Source organism: Pan troglodytes, chromosome 21, assembly GCF_028858775.2.
Source record: "Pan troglodytes isolate AG18354 chromosome 21, NHGRI_mPanTro3-v2.0_pri, whole genome shotgun sequence".
Classification (NCBI taxonomy): Eukaryota; Metazoa; Chordata; class Mammalia; order Primates; family Hominidae; genus Pan; species Pan troglodytes.
The window spans coordinates 28,167,712-28,184,468 of record NC_072419.2 but is presented as its reverse complement, the minus strand read 5'-3'; the positions used below and the strand labels follow the sequence as shown (position 1 = coordinate 28,184,468).

The 16,757-nt window shown below is 42.7% G+C and overlaps 1 long non-coding RNA gene across 1 annotated transcript in view; it reads left to right on the top strand.

Annotated features, from left to right (window-relative positions):
* The window catches only part of LOC134809195 (uncharacterized), a 92,482-nt gene that overhangs the window by 62,639 nt on the left and 13,086 nt on the right, over window positions 1-16,757 (top strand). Inside the window, exons 2-3 of the long non-coding RNA XR_010154297.1 lie at window positions 13,157-13,250; window positions 14,178-14,261. This is a non-coding gene — a long non-coding RNA (uncharacterized LOC134809195). The remainder of the gene's footprint in view (window positions 1-13,156; window positions 13,251-14,177; window positions 14,262-16,757) is intronic.

Below are 16,757 nucleotides of genomic sequence, written 5' to 3'. Positions count from 1 at the left end.
CCACCATGTAGGGAATCGATGCCTGCAGAATGCTTTTGCCATCTTGGCTCTGTCTTCCTGACCCTCATCAAAGTTGGCTCAGGGAGTTCAAATATAGAACCAACATTTGTTTTAAAAACATAAAGGCAGGCAAGCCCTACCCAATAAAAATTAACATAGAGAGATGAACTACCCCACATTCAGAGAAAAACTACTATTCCAGGCCCACCTTCCCAAGCACCTTGCTTCTGCAGAATTTTTATCCATGAGGCATCTGTTAGGTTACCTGCCTTTGCCAGGGCCTAAAATCCCGCCCCTTAGCAAAGCAAAAACGTCATCTAGATCTTTCTAAGATGAAAGACAATCCTGTCTCTTCACATAGTATCAGCATAAGGATGGCCACTGAAGCAGCATCTCACATGATAAACTAAGCTATCCTTGGAAAACACAAGTATTTCCCAAAGTGGAATGTAGACTGTGTCACAACCCACCAAAAGTGGAAATTTTTGCATTCAGATTTCCTGGCTATGAGCTCAGACCACCGCCACTACCAAACAAAATCTGGCTAGAATGGACTGCAGGGAGTGAAGTTGATGCTGATTTTCTCAGGAAGCCAGGGTTTAAAGTTAGGCTTTTCCTGGTTCCAATTCATTGTCTGCCATTGCTCCAGGAAGAATATAGCTCAATTGTTCCTAATTTTGAAAAACATCAGAGCTGACCATTTGCCACAAGAAGTTAATTTTCAGTGAAAAGAGAGGCAAACTCTTTCAGTTATGTATTGCTGCATAAAAAACCACCTCAAAATGTAGCAGCTTGAAACAATTTATTATTAAACTAAAACAAGTTATTAAAGCTACACCATGTCAGCTGTGGCCACACCTGTGTTCATCTGGGTGGGGCTAGAGCTTCCCAGACAGCCTCTGTCAGGTATCTGCACCTGCATGTGCTGCTGGGTGGCCTCTTCCTCCACATATTGACTCATCCCCCAGGGCCTCTTCCCATGGCATCACTCTACCAGGATAGCATGGATGTTCTTACAGTACAGCAGCCCACTTCCGGGAGGGCCAACACAGAAACTCCCAGATCTCTCAACCATTAGGCCTGAAATTGACACAGTGTCACTTCTGCTTCATTCTACTGATCAAAGCAAGTCACAGGCTCGCCCAGATTCAGGGAGCAGGAAACAGATTCCACCTATCAACAGGAAGAATAAAATGATAAAAGCCTATGTGGAGGGGAGGACTGTAGGCACCATCTCTAAGACAAGCTAACACAGACCTTAACAGAAGAGAGAACAAGATAGGCCTCATTATTCCACTGTCCATATGGAGGATCAAAGTCTTTATCTGTACAATGGCATTAACAATGACTACTTGGAGCATTGTTCAGATTCAAGGAGATAATGACAGTTAATGCTAGGTACATGGCACATGCTTGTGGCTCTCCAAGTGTAGCCAATTCCCATGAAACGTTGGGCTCCACCAGGAGCCTGTGAAGACAAAACCTGAGAGGAGGTGCCATTTTGGAAGCATGCAGGGTTCAAGGCTGGCTCCAAACCACACCCTGCTGTGAGTTTGCCAGGGAATGTTCATGCTTTGGTTGACTTTTCTCACCTTCGTTTTCTTCTCCGACCCATCTAAAAAGGCTCCAAATTTATTTCTTTTGAAATCAAAGATTCAGAGGAGACTAGTTTCTCACTTGCAATAAGGATGCTACCATACCGAAGGGCACCCCCAGACCAGCACACAGAGGCCAGTGAGGCCATGCACGCTGGACGTGGAGCCTGCTGGCCCTCTGACAAGCAGCTCCACTTTTATCCATTTTAAGCATTAGGGTCATTCAATATAAAATCTGGTGTGTGGTTGGAATCCCTGGTTTATTACAAAGTGCCACCTTGGCTAGCAGAATGTTAGCAGACTGGAACACCAGATAGCCAAGTTTTGATGGGGACGAGAGAGATTTATACTTTAAGATAAGTGGGCAAAGAGAAGATGCATGATTGAGGGAAGAGGGCATGCATAAAATGAGCATCTTGGGAGGCAGCATTCAAGAGAGGAAGCAGAGTATGAGTATGTAACGGATGCGTACAAAAGAGCCTTAACAAAGGAGCAAATCCTGCCTTCGCAGCAACATGAAGGAACCTGGAGGACACCATGCTAAGTGAAATAAGCCAGATACAGAAGGAAAATTACTGCAAGATACCACTTTCATGAGGAATCTAAAATAATTAAACTCAGAAGCAAAGAGTAGAGTGATGGTTGCCAGGAGCTGAGGGGAGGGGAAAAGAGAAAGGTATTAGTCAAAGGGCACAAGGTTTTGGTTATAAAGGTGAGTACGTCCTAAAGGGTTACTGTACATCAGAGTGTCCATAACCAGCAATACTGTATTGTGCACTTAAAAATTCGTTAAGAGGATAGATCTTGTGTTATGTGTTCTTATCACAAAAACAAATAAATAAAAAGGGGACAAGGACAATTTGGGAGGTGATAGATATGGTTATGGCCTTGATTGTGGTGATGGTTTCACCTTGCATACTTATCTCCACACATACCAAGTTGCATGCATTAAATATGTACAACCTTGTACCCATGAAAATTAAAAATAAAAACTTTTAATAACATATATATATAGATTATTGTATGTTAATCATCCCTCAATAAAGTGTTGTTTGTTTGGGTTTTTTAAGAGAGAGATGAAGCAGAGTTGGAGAGTGCTGTGACCTCTGAGCCAGTCTCTGCCAGGCCTGCCACATCTCCCACCGGGAACTGTCCCTGTGCTTATTCTTGGCTTCCGGAATCACTGCATCAGGGCATTCTCCCTGGAAGTGCTGGGGAGTTACCCCTAGTGAGACACTCAGCCACAGACAGGCAGGAGTGGCGGTGAATACCGCAGCTTTCCGAGCCCGCCTTCTTATCTCTGGGGGTGGAGGAAGAATCCCCTAGTTTGTCCCCTTGGTCCTCACCTCTGCTACTTGTCCTCTTGACTACCGGTTTTAACCCATCCTAGCCACTCTTTCCATAGAGAGGGAGACAAAAATGAATGGAATTATGCAATGCCCTCGTAACTGTAAAGGGCAGAAACCAAACTTATATTAGCTCAGAGAAATAGGAGATTTATTGCTCACTTAACTAAAAATTCCAGCAGTCTTCTAGCTTCAGGCACCATGGGAGTCCGGAGCTCAAATGATGCCACCTCCATCTCTCAGTTCTGCTTTCTTAGGGGGGTTGTATCCTTAGAGGGCTGAGATTGATGCCTGCAGCGCCAGGATTAGTGGCCTCAGTGCAAGGAGAACTATTTTTCCTTGACAGTTCTAGTATAAGTCTAGGATGGAGTTCTCACGAATCTGGCCTGATGATGGGCCAACCCTAAATCTATCATGGTGTAGAGCAGTAAGGATGCTCTGGTTGGCCAACACCAACTTGCGTATGCACTGCAGGATTTAGGCAGCATTGGTTCCACGTAAAACACATAGAGGAAGGTGATTTTCTTTTTATTATTATTATTATACTTTAAGTTCTAGGGTACATGTGCACAATGTGCAGGTTTGCTACACAGGTATACATGTGCCATGTTGGTTTGCTGCACTCATCAGCTCATTATTTACATTAGATACATCTCGTAATGCTATCCCTCCCCCCTCCCCCCACACCTGTGTGTGATGTTCCACTCCCTGTGTCCATGTGTTCTCATTGTTCAACTCCCACTTATGAGTGAGAACATGCGGTGTTTGGTTTTCTGTCCTTGTGATATTTTGCTGAGAATGATGGTTTCCACCTTCATCCATGTCCCTGCAAAGGACATGAACTGATCCTTTTTTATAGTGGCATAGTATTCCATGGTGTATATGTGCCACCTTTTCTTTATCCAGTCTATTACTGATGGACATTTGGGTTAGTTCCAAGTCTTTGCTATTATGAATAGTGCCACAATAAACATACCTGTGCATGTGTCTTTATAGTAGCATGATTTATATTCCTTTGGGTATATACTTAGTAATGGGATTACTCGGTCAAATGGTATTTCTAGTTCTAGATCCTTGAGGAATCACCACATTGTCTTCCACAATGGTTGAACTAATTTACTCTCCCACTAACACTGTAAAAGTGTTCCTATTTCTCTACATCCCTTCTAGCATTTGTTGTTTCCTAACTTTTTAATGATCGCCATTCTAACTGGTGTGAGATGGTATTTCATTGTGGTTTTGATTTGCATTTCTCTGATGACCAGTGATGATGAGCATCTTTTCATATGCCTGTTGGCTGCATAAATGTCTTCTTTTGAGAAGTGTCTGTTCATATCCTTTGTCCACGTGTTGATGGGGTTGTTTCTTTCTTGTAAATTTGTTTAAGTTCTTGTAGATTCTGGATGTTAGCCCTTTGTCAGATAGATAGATTGCAAAAATTTTCTCCCATTCTGTAGGTTGCCTATTCACTCTGATAATAGTTTCTTTTGCTGTGCAGAAGCTCTTTAGTTTAATTAGATCCCATTTGTCTATTTTGGCTTTTGTTTCCATTGTTTTTGGTGTTTTAGTCATGAAGTCTTTGCCTATGCCTATGTCCTGAATGGTATTGCCTAGGTTTTCTTCTAGAGTTTTTATGGTTTTAGGTCTTACATTTAAGTCTTTAGTCCATCTTGAGTTCATTTTTGTATAAGGTGTAAGGAAGGGATCCAGTTTCAGCTTTCTACATATGGCTAGCCAATTTTTCCAACACCATTTATTAAATAGGGAATCCTTTCCTCATTGCTTGTTTTTGTCAGGTTTGTCAAAGATCAGACGGTTGTAGATGTGTGGTGTTATTTCTGAGGCCTCTGTTCTGTTCCATTGGTCTATATATCTGTTTTGGTACCAGTACCGTGTTGTTTTGGTTATGGTAGCCTTGTAATATTGTAATATTACAATATCAATGTAATGTATGGTAGCCTTGTAATACTGTTTGAAGTCAGGTATCGTGATGCCTCCAGCTTTGTTCTGAGGCAGCTTAGGATTGTCTCGATTATGCAGGCTCTTTTTTGGTTCCATATGAAATTTAAAGTAGTTTTTTCCAATTCTGTGAAGAAAGTCAGTGGTAGCTTGATAGGGATACCATTGAATCTATAAATTACTTTGGGCCATATGGCCATTTTCACGATATTGATTCTTCCTATCCATGAGCATGGAACGTTCTTCCATTTGTTTGTGCCTTCTTTTATTTCATTGAGCAGTGGTTTGTTGTTCTCCTTGAAGATGTCCTTCACATCACTTGTAAGTTGGATTCCTAAGTATTTTATTCTCTTTGTAGTAATTGTGAATGGGAGTTCACTCATGATTTGGCTCTCTGTGTGTTATTTGTGTATAGAAATGCTTGTGATATTTGCACATTTATTTTGTATCCTGGGAGTTTGCTGAAATTGCTTATCAGCTTAAGGAGATTTTGGGCTGAGACGATGAGATTTTCTAAATATACAGTCATGTCATCTGCAAACAGGGACAATTTGACTTCCTCTTTTCCTAATTGAATACCCTTTATTTCTTTCTCTTGCTGATTGCCCTGGCCAGAACTGAGGAAGGTGATTTTCTAAAGGAAAGTCCAGGTACTGTCACCAGAACAAGAGGAAGATGGAGTTTGGTTGGGAAAAAACAACAGTTACCCACCTCAAGAACTAACAATGCTGAACATATATCATGGTTCTGCCACTTGCCAGGCTCTATTTATATGCTGTCATTAAATCCTCAAAGGTAGACATGATCCCCAGTGCCCCCATTTTATAGAGGAGAATATAGAGGTCAAGGAGGTGAAGCCACTTGCCCAGTGCTGCACCATTAGAAGGCATGATTCGACCCGTGTCCAGATTAGAAGTTATTTGCTTTTCTCCCTGGAGCTCCTGTCTCTACATTCTGTTGGATTTGGGTATGACAAGCTGGCCCACAAGTCTAGCTTTGTAGTTTGGCGATCATGCACTTCTCTGTCTGTTGGTCAAAGCTGGCATCCAAGAGAAAGTAGCCTGAGAGGCTTCACTAGAGCCTCCAGCTTCACATCCCTATTTCCCAGAATTCAAGAGGCAGATTCCTGGATCTCCTAGCTCGTGACTGTGAGGACTTCCAATTCTTTTTTTTTTTTGGGGGGGGGGGGGGACAGAGTCTCACTCTGTCACCCAGGCTGGAGTGCAGTAGCACAATCTCAGCTCACTGCAACCTCCGCCTCCTTAGTTCCAGTGATTCTCCTGCCTCAGCCTCCCAAGTAGCTGGGATTAGAGGATGCGCCACCACATCCAGCCAACTTTTGTATTTTTAGCAGAGACAGCGTTTCACCATGTTGGCCAGGCTGGTCTCAAACTCCTGACCTCAGGTGATCTGCCCACCTCGGCCTCCCAAAGCGCTGAGACTATAGGCGTAAGCCACTGCACCCAGCAGGGATTTCTAATTCTCAGCCTCATTGCAGAAGAGAAGAGAGTCATTGCTTCCTCAATTTGACCTGCAGCTCAGTTTGTTTTTTACTTTTCTGGTATAATCTGGGCAACAACTCTGATACTTCATGCATGTCTGTTCTGTTGCACATATGAATGCCCTTGGCAGGCCTGTCTGTCATCCACCAATCTGAAGACACTGGGGAACAGTTCAGATCCCCTCAAGGCCCTTGCCTTCCCGCTAACTATCTCCATTTTCAGAAGGGCAGCAAAGGAAGAAATTACGAGTAAGAAAGCCACCTCACGTCTTCAGCCAGGACCCAGCAAGAGCCCCTGAGAAGGGAAAGTTACTATCCAAAGCCCGAGTAGCTAGAGCAGCGCTTCTGAACCACTTTTTGAACACAGGACACTTCTGGTAAAGCCCTTGAATCCCTTCTCAAAATGCTTGTAAGCACATTAAGTAAAATACACAGGAGTACAAAGGAAACCACTTATACTGAACTACAGTTATCAAAATATCTTACAACAAATTTATGATATGCTAATATCTGTGACTATTAATTGGCACACTAAATAGCAGGATCTAGCTGTATGTCTAAACGTTAACATGATTTTGAAGTCATGATGAGTGTAAATAATGTTTTGAAATGCCTATAAAAATGTAATGTAATATGAAAATATCTATGGTTTCTATTGATGACAGTCACAGGTGCTACTAACACTGCCACAAGTTGTTGTCCACAGAATTGAAGGAAATGCTAAGCTGTGCATCACTTTCCATGTTAATAAAGGTGCAATTATATTATTCTCTTGAATTCTACTCCCAGAATTTTGAGGGACTCTCAGCAGATCCCAGGCTAAGAACCAAGTGACATTCTAGAGTGTCTGACATTACAACATCCATGTATGGGTGTCTACAGCCATCCTCTTGGCAGCCCTGTGAGTGTTGTCATCCCCATTCTTCAGTTCAGGAAACTAAGGCTGGAAAAGGCTAAACCATGGGAAGGCACAGCAGTGAGTGGACCCGGCTCTGGAGCCCATGGCCTTCCTGTTTTCCTGCTTCTGTCTCAGCAGCCTCATCGTGGTGAAGCCAGTGTCTCATGCCTTGTCTCTAGGAAGAGGGGAGATGAAGTGGAAAGTCCACACCCCCAACGCCAGGAACAAAACAAGCAACCCTGCAGCCATTTCTGCTTCCCACTTCCCCACGAGCCGTTCTCAGTGATGGAGAGAAATGTGGCTATACATGTAAGCCCTTTAGAGGGGAAATAAATGTGTGAAAAATTCCACTCGACTAGGCCTGCAGTTAAACTGTGCCACCTCATGAGGAAACCCAAGCCTCCTGGGAGTTCACGCATTTGGGGCTGGTTAATATCAGCATGAGCAGTGTCCAGGGAGCACTGCTGAGGCCCTGCACACTTAGGAGGTGAAGAACTGCCTCTTGCCTGTGCAGGACATGAGGGCTCCTGAAGGCTGGGCCTTTGGAAATGAAGCATCAGGCTCAAGTCCTGCCGTCAGCCTCCCCATAGCCATTGAATGCAGGGAAGGGTAAAACTGCAGCCTCCTGGCCAAGGCCCAGCTCAGGAAATTGCTTTTTGCCTACTGGGACTCCACATGCATTTTCACTTTGCTGGCCTCTGTCCCAGCAGCCAGTGCAGTGAACATCTGCCAGCCATCGAGTCCACCTCACTGGCACCCAGGGCCTCCTCTCATATCTCAGCGATTCCTCATGGACGATAATCTCAGTCTGCATGGAACAGAGCAGACCTCTGGGTTGGGAAGGCCCACTGCAGAGATGAACTGGAAATAAAGACTTAACTCAGGGTGTAACAGGGATATCTACAGTTCCTGTCAGCTCTGTTGGAGTGTTAGGCTGACAACTCAGCTACCAGCCTTACCCAGCTTAGCTGAAATCTGTTCCAGAGGTGGACTATGCCATCCAGACTCAATTCCCCTGTGCAATAGCGTCCCCGGTGTTGAAGCAAATTGAGAGCAGATTTCATTCAGTTTGAAGCCTTTAAAGGGGCTTTGATTTTTTATTAATCTGAATCTCCTCATGAGGAAACAATCAGACAAATCCAAAATGAGGGACATTCCAAAAATAACAGCCTGGGGTTTTCAAAATTGTCAATGCCATGGGGGAAGAAAGGGCTGAGGAACTGTTCTAGAATAGAGGAGGATAAAGAGATAAGTCAGCAAATGCAATGTGTGAACCTGGGCTGGATCCTGGAGCAAACACACAGGAAAACAGTTATTAAGGACACATACTGGGACAACTGGGGAAATTTGAATATACACCATATTAGATAACAGTGTTGTTCCAATGCAAAATTTCCTGATTTTGGTGTAGGCAAAGATCCTTGGTCTTAGAGCATCTGCAGATCAAAGGTTATGTGTGCATAACTGCATCTCAAATGGGTTCAGAAAAGATTAGAGAAAGAGAGAGAGAGAGAAAGAAAGGAAGAAAGATATAGATAGATAAATAGATAGATAGATGATAGATAGATAGATAGATAGATAGATAGATAGATAGATAGATAGATGATAGATAACTAAGCACAAATTGAGCAAAACGTTAATAATTGGTGAATCTAGATGAGGAGTAAATTTGTATCTGTTGTACTATTTTGCAACTTTCTATAGGTTTAAAAATTTTCAAAACAAAAATGTGGAAGGAAACTCTTTAGAAAAGGAAGAAGGAAAAATAAATTTTGTACTTCCATATAATGTAATGTAGAGGGTACCTTCCAGGGAAGGTAAGTGAATGGAATCAGGGAGATACATACAGTTAATTTCAACAGTTTTAGTAATGTACACTTTCTCAAGGTGGATGGTGGGTTCAATGTTTATTTTAATACAATGCTTCATCAATTCAAAATGAAATATATTAGAGTCTTTCATATGTATCAATTATTACGTAGAAATACATATTTTACCAAATAATTACCTTGCAAAAATGTTTTTATTAATATTTTTCTTTTTTCTTTCTTTTCTTTTTTTTTTTTTTGGAAACAGGGTCTCACACTGTCACCCAGACTGGAGGGCAGTGAGCCATGATCATGCAGTGGCATAATCACAGCTCACTGCAGCCTTGACCTCCGGGATCAAGGAATCCTCCCACCTCTGCCTCCCAAGTAGCCGGGACCATAGGTGCATGCCATCATACTCAGCTAATTTTTAATTTTTCTGTAGAGATTGGGGTCTCACTACATTGTCCAAGCTGGTCTCAAACTCCTGGGCTCAAGCCATCCTCCCACCTTGGCCTCCCAAAATGTTGAGATTACAGGCATGATCCACCACACTCAGTCAATATTTCTTTATATTTTTTATTTATTTGTCTTCAGAGGTAGATCAATGAAAGTATTTTTTGAGGAGGTCCTGAAATTCCATGTGTCTGTTATTGGCCAAAAAAGCCCACCCCAGCTGGTAGAAGGATAGAAGGTCTTTATTTACAACAACAGAACTGCTTGGCTGTTGATGGCTTGTTGGTGCTTGTTGGTGCTTGTTGCCAAAGACTTCAGGACTGCCTTCTGTAGTGATCACCAGCTCCCTGCTTTGATGGTTGGTTCACTACTGGCAGGGAAGAAGAGCACTTCTTTTTGCCTTAGGGGTTTTTCCCTGACTCTTTCTTTCCCTACAGCCACCCCCACCCCAACACCACCCCAATGCCTAAAGTTGGTTAGGGGTGGCAGGCAAGTGCTGAAACCATGGGTGGAGAGGAGGATCCCCCAGCTGTGCGATTTCTCCCAACAAGTCGATGTTAATGGAAACAAAGCCTGGGGAGCCGCCAAACACAAAACCATGTAACAATGACCACACCAAGAGTACAAACCAGACGGAGCAGCCCCTGCCTAGACCTGTCCAGTGTCTTCCCAACACACCTCAAATGAACATCAGTCTCCTTGCTGTGACCTTTAAGGCCCAGAAGGGCTGTTATAAGCCTCTGTATCCTCATCTTCTACAACATCCTCTCCCTACCTTGTGCTCACAGTGTGGCGGCTGTGCTGGTTTTCTCTGCCCCTCATATGCACACACCTCAATACCCCTTGGGGATTTTGCATTTGCTCTTCTCATCTCCTGGGATGCTTTTCCCCACAATCCTCACATGGCTGATTCTTCTGGTTGTTCAGGTCTCAGTGCCAATATCACCTCCTCAGAAAGCCCCTTCCTGACCCCTTAGTGTGAGACAGCCCCATCTTACATGTACTCATTTATTTTTTGCACAGTATTTTTTCTATACTTGTCTGGTTTATTTATTAACTTCTTTATTTTTCATTTCCCACCAGTGGGATATAATGGCTTGTTCATTACTGAAGCCCCAGCACCCAGCCAGTGACATCCTGAGGACCTCATTCACACATCCACTCACATGTGACTTAGGCAGTTATTCTCCCTGCCACCTTCAGTTTCTTGCTCCATAGAAAAAGTCCTAACACTTACAGCACCATATCAATGTGAAGAAGAGAATATACATCAAGGGCAGGTATCACCGTAGCTACCGTGCACCTGCTACTGGGTTGGCGCTTTATAAATGCTGGTTTCCTTCCTGTCTCTCAGCTCCTTACAAAGCAGTTTTGACCTATGCTGTACCATTTGCCCTTTGTCAAACCTTTTAGTTAAGCTGTGTTAAACCTTTTGCAGTAGCTAGGGAAGCGATTGTTACCCCTATTCCATAGACAAGGAAATGAAAACTCAGAGAGATAAAATTACACAGAATCACACAGTCAGGGATAACATGGGCTATTCTTGAATCCAGTCTTCCTTTTTCAAAATTTTGAACCCATGTTCCTTACACTCCCTCACAATACAATGTGGTTACTTAAGGACACACAAAGATAGAAATGAGACATGATGATGATGGGAAATATTCACCAGCTTTCCAGATGGTGGGAGAGAGAGACAGGGTTGTGTGGCCCTCCTTCGCACATGTTTGTAGAGCTTGCTCTTCTTACAGCCAGACCTTCCTTTCTCAGCTGTTGTGGCCCCTGGAGTCTGATTAGGAGAATGGACTTTTGTCCTAGAACCCTTTTATCTAGAGCCCTTGCTGGTCTGGACCGGGGAGAAGATCCCCGACACGTCATTACGAGCCCACATTTCTAAAAGAGCATCCAGAACAATCTCCGCATCTCCACACCTCAGCACCAGTGATGAGCTCAGACAGGTAAAGTTTCCCTACCCACCAGGAGACCAGGTTGCTGCCAGCTGTTCCCAGGTTAGAAATGACTGATTTCCTCATTGTCATTGTTCACTGAACAAAGCTGTGTTGCCTTGGTCTATCGGCACCGTTGCTTCCACACGGGTTATCTCTAATCTTTCTCTAAGAGCTGAAGATTTGCCTCATCTCCAAGACCAGAAAGCTTCTTCTTTTCCCAGCCATGGGAATGGACAGGATCCCCAACTCTGGCCTCAACCATCACGCACACCTGGGCATAACTTCTCCTGCTGATGTTACCAGAGTTTCGGTCTAGGTCCCATTGCTTGCAGCACAGAAAGCCAATCACTGAGATGAGTATTGCCAGGAAAGAAGGCTTTATTTCAGTGCTGCAGCTGAGGAAATGGGAAATCAATCTCAAATCCATCTCCTCAACTGACTTAAATTAGGGGTTTATATAGCAGGGAAGAAATGTAACCATGTGTGGGAAAATAGGTATTAGGGAGGGTAGGGGAGAAGAATTGGTCCACAGGAAGCAGGTGGCCGGTCAGGCAGTCATGACAGGTGGGGGTGGGGGGTCTGGCATCTCATTGTCCAGATGCAGTGATCTGATGAGTTTCAGGTCCTTGATACAATCTGGGAGGCCTGATTATAAGTTTCCTGAGGAAGAAACTCAGGTAAGACAAATGTAACTTTCTCAAGTTTTAAGACTGGGAGAGTCAATTTCTATGCTTATTCAAAAGAAACCATAAACATTAGTTATATGGGACAATTGGGCCAGTGTCAATGTGAGCAATTCCTGGCAAGCCAGAAGTAAGAGGGGAGCACAGGTGCAGGTAATTAAATGATGTGTATCAGGGACTCAGTTTTGCTGCTCTGACTCAAACACCAACTCTGTGCATAGCAAGCTCTACGGCAGTAACATCAGCTCACAATGATGCTGATGACATGTGTAACACTAGCCTTCACTCTGCACTTCAGCTGTGCCAGGAGTGATACACATATGCCCCTGTGCACACTCACCCAGATAAAATCGAGGCTAAGAGAGATTAAATGACTTTCCCAGAGTTGAAAGAACTTTTAAAACGTTTACTAGTTTCTATTTTTAGCAAAGTTACAAATACATACAGTTTAAAGAGCCTAACAATTCAAGTTTTGTTATAAAATATCATTGCCCCTACTCATCAGCCCCCTTCACGGATCTTAGCTGACTGTTTTGGCATATGCTGACCTTTCTTGAAGAATATGTTTTTATTGCTACATCTTGACTTTTACGTCACCCCTCTGCACACACGCCACTTTCCCATAACCCTGGCTCTCCCAACATAATTATTTCAAAATTTGTAGTTAGAGATAAATCATCAGTGCTTGAATTATTATGAATATGTAAATACTCTTCAGATCTTATTATGATTTAATTTTTGTAGTTATTAATACTCCAAAGTTAATCATTGTTTTCTTTTGATTTGCTTAGATTTCTGTGTATTTATCATTCATTCAATCACAAATGCTATCAATTGTCTAAATTTCTTCTTACTGCATGAGGCTTTCTATTGATTTTAATTTCCTAAGGAGGTCTCCCCAGGAGCCTTCAGAGGGGCTCTAAATTGTCTTGATTTCTCTCTATTTCTATGTCATCCACAGAGAAAATGAAAAGAATGGCATTACCAGAAGTTGAGCAGTGTACATCCTGCACAGCCAAATGCAACAGGTCTTTTCCAGAGTCTGCTGCCACTCGGTAACCTCCTGTGTTGGATCTTCTCATTCCTATACCTCTTGTCTTCCTTTTTTGGATTTACTCTGTAATTTTGATGGAACACACACCTTGAATAGCTTTTGGTGGTGGTTCAGGTGGGAGTAGAATTCTAGTTGGAGATCATTTTTCTTCACTAGTTTGAAAGCATGCTTCACTGCCTTCTAGTTGGCATTGAGAACTTCAAAGCCTTCCTAATCCTAGGTTCTTTATAAGCCTCTCTATAGATGTAGGTATAGATATAGATATAGATATAGATATACGTATATCTATAGATATAGATAGATATACGTATATCTATAGATATAGATAGATATATGTATACCTACAGATATAGATAGATATACGTATACCTACAGATATAGATAGACGTATACCTACAGATATAGATAGATAGACATATACCTACAGATATAGATAGATAGACGTATACCTACAGATATAGATAGATATACGTATATCTACAGATATCGATAGATATACATTTTTTTTTTACCACAGTGATGATGTGCCTTGTCATAGGCCTATTTTCACCCATTATGATAGAAACTTGGGGGACCCCTCCAATCTGAAAACTTATGTTCTAAAAAACTTGGAAAGTTTTTTGAATTTTTTCCATTTATTATTTTATTCCATAAGTTTTCTTTAATCCTATTTCTGCAACTTCTATTAATCAGATGTTGGGTCTGTTGGACTCGTTCTCTAATTTTCTTTTCTCTTCTGGTTTCCATCTATTTCTTTTTGCTCTGTTTTTTGTAAGAATACCTCAATTTTATCTGGAAACTTATTTTGAGGTTTTCTTTGCTGCTATGTTATTTTCATTTCCAAGAGTTTATTTGTATTCTCTGAACGTTTTTTATAACATCTTGTTCTCTTTTGATTATTGCAGTCTATTTTCTTATCTCCCCAAAGCAGGGGTCCCCAATCCCTGGGATGCAAACCAGGGGCCATAAGCCAGGTCCATGGTGTGTTACGAACCAGGCTACACAGCAGAAGGTGAGTGGCTGGTGAATGAGCATTACTGCCTGAGCTCCGCCTCCCATCAGATTGCTGGCAGCATTAGATTTTCATAGGAGTGTGAACCCTATTGTGAGCTGCACATGCAAGGGATCTAGGTTGTGTGCTCCTTATGAGAATCTAATGCCTGATGATCTGAGGTGGAACAGTTTCATCCCGAAACCATCCCGACCCCCAACCCCCTCAACCCCCATAGTGGAAACATTGTCTTCCATGAAACCAGTGCCTGGTGTCAGAAAGGTTGCAGGCCACTGCCATAAAGTATTAATAGTCTGTTTCTAGAGTGTCTTCTTCCTAACTATTCTATGCCTCTTCTGTCTGATTACTTTCACCTTTATTTTATTCTAAGTCAGTCTTTCTCAACTAGGTTCTTCTTTTGAACCACAGATCATAGAAAATTATTTGTGATTATTTTCTTAATTCTGCCCCCTCAAAATGGTACATAATAGGATGATTCTATGTCCATCTGGAGGCCTTAGGCTTACTTCTTTCAAGGAAATCCTGATTATTCATGGGACAGTTGTGATATGCTGAATAATGGGCTTCCCATGCCTTAATCTCCAGGACTTGTATATAACAAAAGGAACTTCTCAGATCAAATTAAGAATCTTCAGATGAGGAGATTATCCTGCATTATCTCAGTGAGACCTAAACGTAATTACCAGAGTCCTTAAAAGAAGGAGGCAAGATCAACAGAGACAGAAGGACATGTGACAACAGAAGCAAAAATTGGAGTGAAAGGGCCATAAGCCAAGAAATCTAAGCACCTCCAGAAGCTGGAAAAGGCAAAGGAACATATTCCTTGGAGTCTCTAGCAGGAACCAGCCTGGCCAATACCTTGCCTTGACAGTGAAATTGATTTCAGACTTCTAGCCTCCAGACCTGCAAGAAAATAAATGTGTATTGTTTCAAGCCCCAAGTTGATGGTAATTCGTTATAGTAGTCATAGGAAATGAATCCCATTAGTAACTCTTAGTTTTCTGCTAGCATTTCAGAGTAAGGAACTAAATGCTAATTGGAAGATCAGAGTGCAAGAACCACACTCAGCATCTGCAGCTCCACTGTAGGAGACTCCGGATGGGCCATGTTTCTGGGAAACTGCTGATTTCAGTACCTTTAACTCTTTCTTCTTTGGCTGGACAGACTCCCGAGAGAACACTCTCCAGGTCTCCTGACTGGAAGGTGAAGACTGACTGCAGCATCCTGGGACCCAGGTCAGGAAAGCGGGCTGAGGCTCGTCAGCATCCAGCTGTCCCTCATCGCACTGCTGCAGTGCACAGCCCAGGTGTCCAGAGACCATGCCTTACCCTCTCCAGCCAGTCTTTGCTAAGAGAGGTGGGCAGTGGCCTGGCTGCCCACAGTGGGGTGAAGACATAGAGATCTGAGGGCTTGCTAAACAAATCCTCCTTATTTGAGTCTTTCTGCCTTACCCCCAACTTCAGAGGTACCTGCTGCCCCTAGTTCCCAAGGTTTGTGGAATTTGCAGCACACATCTGCTGTTTTATAATTTTCCCCCACTATGGCCTTCTGAGCTTTTTTTTCTTTCATCAGTTACCACTCATCTATCTGTATTCCAACTCCAAAACCATGTTGTTGTCATTTCTTCTCCCATTTTTTCCATTGTAGTGGGTTTTGCCTTTTTCAAAACAATCCATTGCTTGTTATTATTCCAGTGGGACTTCAGGAGGAGAAAAATGCAGACACATATGTTCAATCAGCAAACTTCACCTAGAAAAGTTTTTAATTCACTTATCCATCTTATATCTCATTTGTTTTTTGTTTTTTGTTTTTTTTTTAATTTAGAGACAGAGTCTCACCTGTCACCTGGGCAAATACAGTGGTGTGATCACAGCCCATTGCAATCTCAAATTCCCAGGCTCAAGAGATCCTCCCACCTCAGTTTCCTAAGTAGCTGAGACTACAGGTGCACGCCACCACACCCAGCTAAGTTTTTAATTTTTTGTAGAGATGGGGTCTTGCTTTCTTGCTCAGGCTGGTTTTGAACTCATGGCCTCCAGCTATCACCCCACCTTGGCCTCTCAAAGTGCTAGGATTACAGGTGTCACCCACCACCCCCAGCCTTATGTCTCATTTCTATCTTAATAACATCTATGTAAGATGGGTGAAAACCATATTCTCATTCCCATTTCATGAAAAGTGAGCCTCAAAGAAGTCATATGCTTTATCCAATGATAAGAAATGTTGGGCTCTGAGTCCTGGTCTGGGATTCCATGGGCCAAGAGGTGCTATCAGTCACATTCTGTCACTGTCACAGAAACCTGCAATACCCCAGAACAGATATGGGGAAGGTCAGAACATAGAGACGGAGGCAGTGAAAACAGTTGAGGATGCTAAATTGTCTCAGAAGATTCATTGAGGCCAAATTTCAGAAAGAAACAAAGAAAGAAAAGAAACAAGACACGGGGATAGGGAGGGAGGGAGGAAGGAAGAAAGGAAAAAATAAGAAAGAGAAAG